The 7,616-nt window shown below is 38.4% G+C and overlaps 1 long non-coding RNA gene across 1 annotated transcript in view; it reads right to left on the bottom strand.

Annotated features, from left to right (window-relative positions):
- The window catches only part of LOC107660613 (uncharacterized), a 16,185-nt gene extending 8,870 nt beyond the window's left edge, over positions 1–7,315 (bottom strand). Inside the window, exons 1-2 of the long non-coding RNA XR_001631025.1 lie at positions 7,249–7,315; positions 4,831–4,832 (exon numbers count right to left, since the gene is read on the bottom strand). This is a non-coding gene — a long non-coding RNA (uncharacterized LOC107660613). The remainder of the gene's footprint in view (positions 1–4,830; positions 4,833–7,248) is intronic.
- Between the last annotated feature and the right edge of the window lie 301 nt (positions 7,316–7,616).

Genomic DNA, 7,616 nt, shown 5'->3' with positions numbered 1-7,616 from the left:
ACTCTTTCCATCTGTCAGACAAACATACAGTCCTGCCCCAAACTAACACCACTGGTTGAATTAATGTTGATATGTCTGACTCAAACAGAGTAATGTGTTGACAGCACCACAGAGACCCAGTGATTTGGGGGAATTACCCTAAAGTGCCTTCTCTACAGTTGTCTGGCTAGTAATGAAATACACTATTGCAGTATATGGTCTGCACAAGAGCGAGAAACTCGGTGGCCCACAATGCCTGCTCCGGTGCCCTGTGTTAAATGGGAAGGACCGCAGAAGGAAGCTCTTCATTATACAACTGCTTAAAAGAGTGAAATGCCTCGAGAGAAGGAGGGGAAGGAGTGAGGGAGGGGAACTGACAGACTCATCCCTCTCTGTCTCTCTCCATCCATCCCGTGTGTTCATGACAGCTGTCAGCCAAGCAGAACGCCTACTGCCAGTCAGGTAATTCATATTCCCAGCCTGCAACCGGAGAGAGGGATGGGAAGACACGATGTTGGATGGGGAAAAGTGGAGGATGAAAAAAGGTGATGATACTTCTGTTTAAAACTAAGGAGAGAGTTTTTAAATAGGAATTAAAAAGATGGTCAGGCACTAAAAGCAACAGAAAACAAAAATTCAGTCACAATCTGTCTTATAATAAATCATTGTATTCAGCAAGGACGCATTAAATTGATGCTGGTGTTTTTTCAATTTGCATGTGTTTTCTTAAGTTACAGCGCGTTGAGCTCTCTCGGCCACCGTAATAAAATGACTATTACATTTCTGATGTTAAATACTCTACACTAATAAAAAGAGTAACTATCAAGATGTCATTTTATACACGAGCAAAGACGGCAGATTTCAAATCACCTCCAGGAGATTCTACGGAAGTTCAAGATGCATGACAACAGTTTTCTCCAAATATTCTAACCATTACTTGAAAACTGCAGAATACCAGTAACCAACACTAGGTCTAGCAGCTAGACCAGTACCAAACCAGTATAAATCAGCTGGACTGATTTGTCATTAGAGATTTAGGACAAATCCATAAACAGAAAGCAGAAAAAACTCCCCACATGAGATCAAGGGAGAGAGAACGGGCCTGCTCTGCCTTGTGTGACCAATAGTTGATACAACTGTACGTAATTCTCCATAATGGGAAGGCAGACTCAAGGCTGTTAGCAGTAATGAGAACATGGTACGTGCTTTAGGGCCACACTCTCTGATGTCCCTTTCTTTGCAGTAGACAAACTCCACTTTAAAACAAGTGAAATGGCTCTTACAGACACTTTCATTTGCAATGCGCCTGGCTTATTTCAGTCACCTTGTCAACACCCAATTGCAAAAGCAATACTGCTCTTTATATGAAATGGGTGATTCATAAGTGACACTGTAGAATATGTCTATTGCTGAAAATAATGTTGCTTTGTGTTTTAAAGAAACAAGAAAGGACCGTTCTCTCTCCTTCAAGGTGAGCTAAAGAAGACCTCATTATGAATTGTGTTCTTTATTTGTCAAATATTTAGTCGCTTGCACAAGAGATGTTCAAGGTTGTGTTCATCATCTAGAATCTAGATGAATAATTGAAAATCGGCCCTGTTGTTGTTTTGTTTTGATAAATGCTTTTTGTAAATTAATTCACTTACAAATGAATGTTTTGATGACTGCAATTAGGGCTGGGTCATTCATTTAGTTATATTTCAGATATAATGTCCATTTCACTTAGGCTACATGCAAAATAAATTCTCACTCTGATACAACGCAGTGTTTCAAACTGATATAATTGTCATTTGTTTCAGGTTCCAGGGTTTTTTTATGAAAAAAATAGAACGCATACGCTGTGTCCAAAATCGCTTACATGTTCAATCACCGTTCCTTATGTAGGCTAGTGTATGACATGTGAGTCCAGTACAGAATGAATGAAAATATATGAGCGAATGTCAGACACTGACAAATTTATTTGGTTGCGCTGTGTTTGATTCATTAAAAAAAAGAACTGAATCGCGAGTCATTCATTGCTTGATTTAAAGCAGCACTATGTAACTTTTGGCGCTCTAGCGGTTAATAAACAGAACAGCACACATCCCGCGGAAGAACATTCCAACCGGAGCTACTTCTCTAAGTTTATGTCTATGGCGATTCACGCAGGTATGTGTTACTCCGCAGCGGTGACGACCCGACCAGGCTACAATAGTCCAAATATAAGTACTTATTATAAGTGTAACGTAGTGATTCGGAACAAGACAAAAACGGTTTGGAAGATGAATTCATGATGTTCTCGCTCATTATATACATTTAGCAAATTTTGAACACAGAAAAAGTTACTTAGTGCTGCTTTAAACAACACTGGTGCTATATATTTTTGTTTCATTAAACGGAACCAGCTTGTACTGTAATTAATTTGTTTGTGAATTGAACTACACTGGTTGCACTGTATGTTTGTTTTTGCGTGCATCCCACGAGGACATTCATTACAAATACAGACAGCGAACTTGCATCCAGCAAGCATCATGAACTTGAACTTGAAGATGTCACTGAACTTCTGTCAGATTTCTGCAACAGTCAATCAGTTTGTGGATACCATAGAAATGAATGAGAAGTGCCGTAAACTAAATCTTACTTTTTGCAAAAATTGTCCCTAATTTGTCTTTAAGATGAATCCAAAACAAATGTTTAATGACAAACTCATTGAAGATTAGCAGATAGGCTGTCGATTTAGAAAATGATAAACCTTTTCCTCCAAAAGCATTTTATTCATCATTGTGAAGCCTCTCCTCCATTGACATCCATTAAAAAAATGGCTTCTGGTCTCCTTTCCCACGCAAAAAATCCATTACTTGTGAATGGTCCCGAACATGGTATATTATGAATATTAATTTTATAAATTAACAGCAGGGCCCCAAACTATGCAGTCAAGTGAGTAAAGTTCATCAGGAAGCAGACATCTTTGAAAAAATTTTTTAAACGCAGCCACTGAAAAAAAATGGCTTCTGGTCTCCTTTCCCACGCAAAAAATCCATTACTTGTGAATGGTCCCGAACATGGTATATTATGAATATTAATTTTATAAATTAAGAGCAGGGCCCCAAACTATGCAGTCAAGTGAGTAAAGTTCATCAGGAAGCAGACATCTTTGAAAAAAATTTTTAAACGCAGCCACTGAAAATATGCATAGAGTGAGAGATCGATCTTTTTTAGAAATGTTCAAAGGGAGATCACAATAGATTCGAAGATTAATATTTTTACCCAGCCCTAATTGTGATTGTGTCACGTTGTCTTCCCGACCTGCACCTTGTTCGTGGAGAGACAGGTTGGCATAGGCAGTGCTGCCTGCCGTCCTCTGCCTGGCACATGTTCCTGGCACTGGGATGTGCAGAGAAAACCCCCTCCTGTCCGTCACGTCACAAGCATGTTGCCAGTGCCGGGCTTCCGCACCCCTGCTGGGCACAGTGAGTGTGATCACAGCACCCTTCTGCTTGAGTCTCATTTGTTCCTCACACACACCTGCAGTAGCGTCAATCCATGAGCAGGACAGCCACCAAATAAAACACAATCAGCCTTACACACACCCGCCCACACATTCATTTAGCGTGCATTCAGAAAGGCACAGGCAATCCAGATTTGTGGTTTCCTCACAGCTTGGTTTTGCAATGATTACTTTAAAAGTAAGTTTCTGCAGTTCAGTGCTCTTGAATTGCTACATGGGAACAATACATCATACTCTCTCGGAGTGGATGGTTGATGGATAATTTGCTGGAATTACCAGGCACAATGAGTGACTGCGAAACAGCCGCATAGAAAGGGACTTTATGACAACCAGATGCTTTATTGTTCTCTGGTAAATCGCAGATCAGAATCTGCTCAGGGAGGTAGAGAAGGCTGATCCAGAAATTCCAGGCAAGGCCAAACATTTCAACAATCTAGATCCTCCTAATTCCACCAGGAGGCACTTCACCTGCTTTCATGTTAAAAGTTGTCACCTTCTATGCCAAATTATGGCCATGTATGTGGTCGGTAAACATGCCACTGGATCATACAATGTGACATTGTGCAGCCTTTTCTATTATTTCCACTATAGTCTACTCTTTTATGCAGTTTGCATTGTGAAAAGCACTGTACAAATAAAATGATTTGAAATTAAATTGATCACTGATTTAAAGGGGTTGGACCAAATAATGTGAACATCCAGGAAATAGAAAATATTAGTCTGTTAAGGTGTTTCACCACCATTTGCCTTAAGTACTGTACATCTTAAGTATTCCTTCTTAGAATCGATTCATGCATCTTTCGAATAGTCTCCAGTTGGATGTTTTCTCTAAAAACATCTGCCAGTTGCTTTAGAAATGTTGGAAGAATGAATCAGCTTCAGAATCAGAATCCTCTCTAAAACTGCCCATGCTGGTTTAATAATATTCAAGTCGGATGATTTGTCTGACCAGGTCAGATGTTAAAGTTCATCTTGGTACTCTAACGGTCCAGGTTTTATGATCATAAAAACTCGCATTTTAGTATTGCGTCTGTGATTAAGGTTTTAGCTATTGCGTGTCTTTCAGGTGGATTGTGAAGCTCTCTGTGGTTGGTTTTTGAGGAAACAGGTTCTTAAAGTTGAATATTGAGGTTTGCTGTCACTTTGCTGAAGTAGTTCTCTGCTGTTTGGACATGATCCTTCTTAGTGTTCAATGGTTACCGTCATTCAATTTTGGTTTTCACCCACTAACTCTCCACTGATGCAGTCCTGCTATGTATGCAGCCATAAAGCCTGTTGAGTTTAAAGAAGCTCCTGCTAAACGGGCTTCCATGATTTGACCATTTTCGAAGTCTGACAAGCCACCCATGGCTTATATTAAACACTGCTGAACACAATTTATACTAGATGCAAACTAGAGAAGAGACAAGGATAAGATAAATAAAACTTTTATTTTTCTCTGTAGTCAACTAAAATTACACTCACTAACCCCTCCAATAATGGGTGTTCACAATATTTTTGTCTCTCCCTGTTCATTTGATGTGCTCTCAGTGGGGCTGTTTCACCAGCAGAGAGCACTATTGCTGCTTCTAGGTCTGAAAAATTGTTCTTGACATCCCTGTCAACCTTCCTGACTCACCTTATCAAAAACATCCATATGATATAATGTGAGAGTCACATAGGGTGTTGTTAGTCATGTACCCTTTTGGCTCTCTTAAAACATTAAAGTGCAGTGGATAAAACAGAGCAGCCCAGACTTCAAGGCTTTGAACAGTTAATAAGAAATTTATGTCAACAAGAATTTAAAGCAAAATGATCACTAGTTTATCTAGTAAGTCTTTTTTTTGTCTCTTGTATAAGAGTATGTTGAAGTCTGTTGTCATACATATTTACTGGTACCGATGCATACCAAAATACACATTACCGTATGCGTTTTTCATTTCAGGTAACAAAGGGGATAGACAAAGCCATACTTTCACCCCTATTAAGATGATGCTTTTATTGGCATATGATGTAAATGGGAAAATATTATAATTCATATATATAATTCATTGCGCTCTGAGATTTAAACAGGTTTGTTAGCACAAAGCTGACAGCCTTCTTTTGACGCTTTACAGAGAGAAAGCAGATTTAAAAATTCATTACTCTGTGTTAAAGGGATAGTTGGCCTCCAAGATGAAATGTTATGAAATCCCTTCTTTCTTTTATAAAACACAAAAGGAGATATCAAGCTGCTCTTTTCCATGAAGTGAATGGTGACTACAGCTGTCCAGCTAAATTTCCATTGGATAAAGACCTAATTTTAGTCTGTTCCTCACATAAATCATACTGATGAAGTCACAGTATTCATCATCACTTTTATGATGCTTTTATGATGTTTTTGTAGCCCCTGGTCCCCATCCACTTTTATTATTTTGAAAGAGAGAACGTCAGACCTTCTGCAAAACAGCTCCTTTAGTGTTTTATGGAAGTAAGAAAGTCATATAGGTTTGGATCGAAATCAGGGTGAGTAAATGATGACAGCAATTTCATTTTTGCATGAGCTGTGCATTTAAGAGATGCATATGCATACAGTGTATACATTATACTGACCAGATCCTTTATATTTAGTCTGTGACTATTATATGGCCTAATTTCTGCATGTCTTTTACCGTTATATAAACATGAATGCTAAGACTCATTTGGAGAGAGGAAAGAGAGATATCAGAGTCTTTAGTACAGCTGCCATTGAGATTTTCATGTCTTTCTTCCGGCTCAGAGAGGATGGTCTTTGAAATACTTCAAGGACCTCCTTGCCATTAGTGTACATATCATTTAATCTGAACCTATACTGCACTCCATCCAAATTAGGCTTATTATTAGCTCAGATACATAAATTATTGATCCCAGACAGGAAGAGGTATGACCAATTAGAGGCTCTCGGATCTGTGCAGAGGTGTTGGGAACATGCCAATGTGTGTATAGTAATAGATTTGTTCAGATGTGTTCATAATTATAGCACAGATCATTCTCTTTGTGAATACAGAAGACCTTGTATGTGGGTTTAATGGGCTATACACAGGCTAAACAAGTGGGATTTACAGTAATATTGTGAAATACTATTACAAATGAAAACAACTCTTTTCTACTATTTCTATTATAGAATTTCTATACTCTAGATTTCTATTTCTTAAGTTGGCTTGAGAAAGCCAACTTACTGATATGCTATTTAAAGGAACACTCCACTATTTTTGAAAATAGGCTAATTTTCTAACTCCCTTAGAGTTAAAAAGTTGAGTTTTACCGTTTTCGAATCCATTCAGCCGATCTCCGGGTCTGGCGGTAGCACTTTTAGCTGTAGCTTAGCATAGATCACTGAAATTGTGCCTGCTGCACCCATGGTACGGCAGCAAAGTTCCTTGATTATTATGCCAGAATGAGAGTATAGTTCCTAGCCATATCGGCCTAGAAAATCGCAACTTTTCATTTTCCGTCGGTCTTAGTACACGATGTAACTACAGAAGAGTCAAGTTTTAAATAGGAAAAATATAAAAACTCTTTGGTCATTTTTGAGCGAGATGCTAACGGTCTAATCAGATTCAATGATCTATGCTAAGCTACAGCTAAAAGTGCTACTGCCAGACCCGGAGATCGGCTGAATGGATTCGATAACGGTAAAACTCAACTGTTTAACTCTAGGGGAGTTGGAAAATGAGCCTATTTTCAAAAATAGTGGAGAGTTCCTTTAAGCTGCTGCAACTCTTCTTCTTCTGTGACTACATTTTAAAATGTATCTCCTCCTAGAGCTTTCAAGCTATAATCACCAATCTCGGGTCAGATCTTCAGACTGGTCTGACTCTGGTTGCTATATTTTTTCTAACTGATCCAACTTACGGTTTTCGTAAACCAGACTATCAGACTATCAAAACCACTAAAAATCCCATAAACTTTCAGCTGGTTTTAACTGGAGTGGAGTTTTAACTGCTAGCAACATGCTAATCATTCTAAGAAAACATGCTAACTATATTAGAAACATGCTAACAACATGTTAATCATGCTAACAATGTGATAATATGTTAGAATCATGCTATTCATGCTAGAAACATGCTTATGTTAAAAACATGCTATCAACATGTTAATTTAATGTTAGCAATATGCTAAATCATGCTATCAACATGCAATCAATATCTAT

This window comes from Sinocyclocheilus anshuiensis, unplaced genomic scaffold (assembly GCF_001515605.1).
Source record: "Sinocyclocheilus anshuiensis isolate Anshui unplaced genomic scaffold, SAMN03320099.WGS_v1.1 scaffold627, whole genome shotgun sequence".
NCBI lineage: Eukaryota > Metazoa > Chordata > Actinopteri > Cypriniformes > Cyprinidae > Sinocyclocheilus > Sinocyclocheilus anshuiensis.
This window is presented reverse-complemented; position numbering and strand designations above follow the sequence as displayed.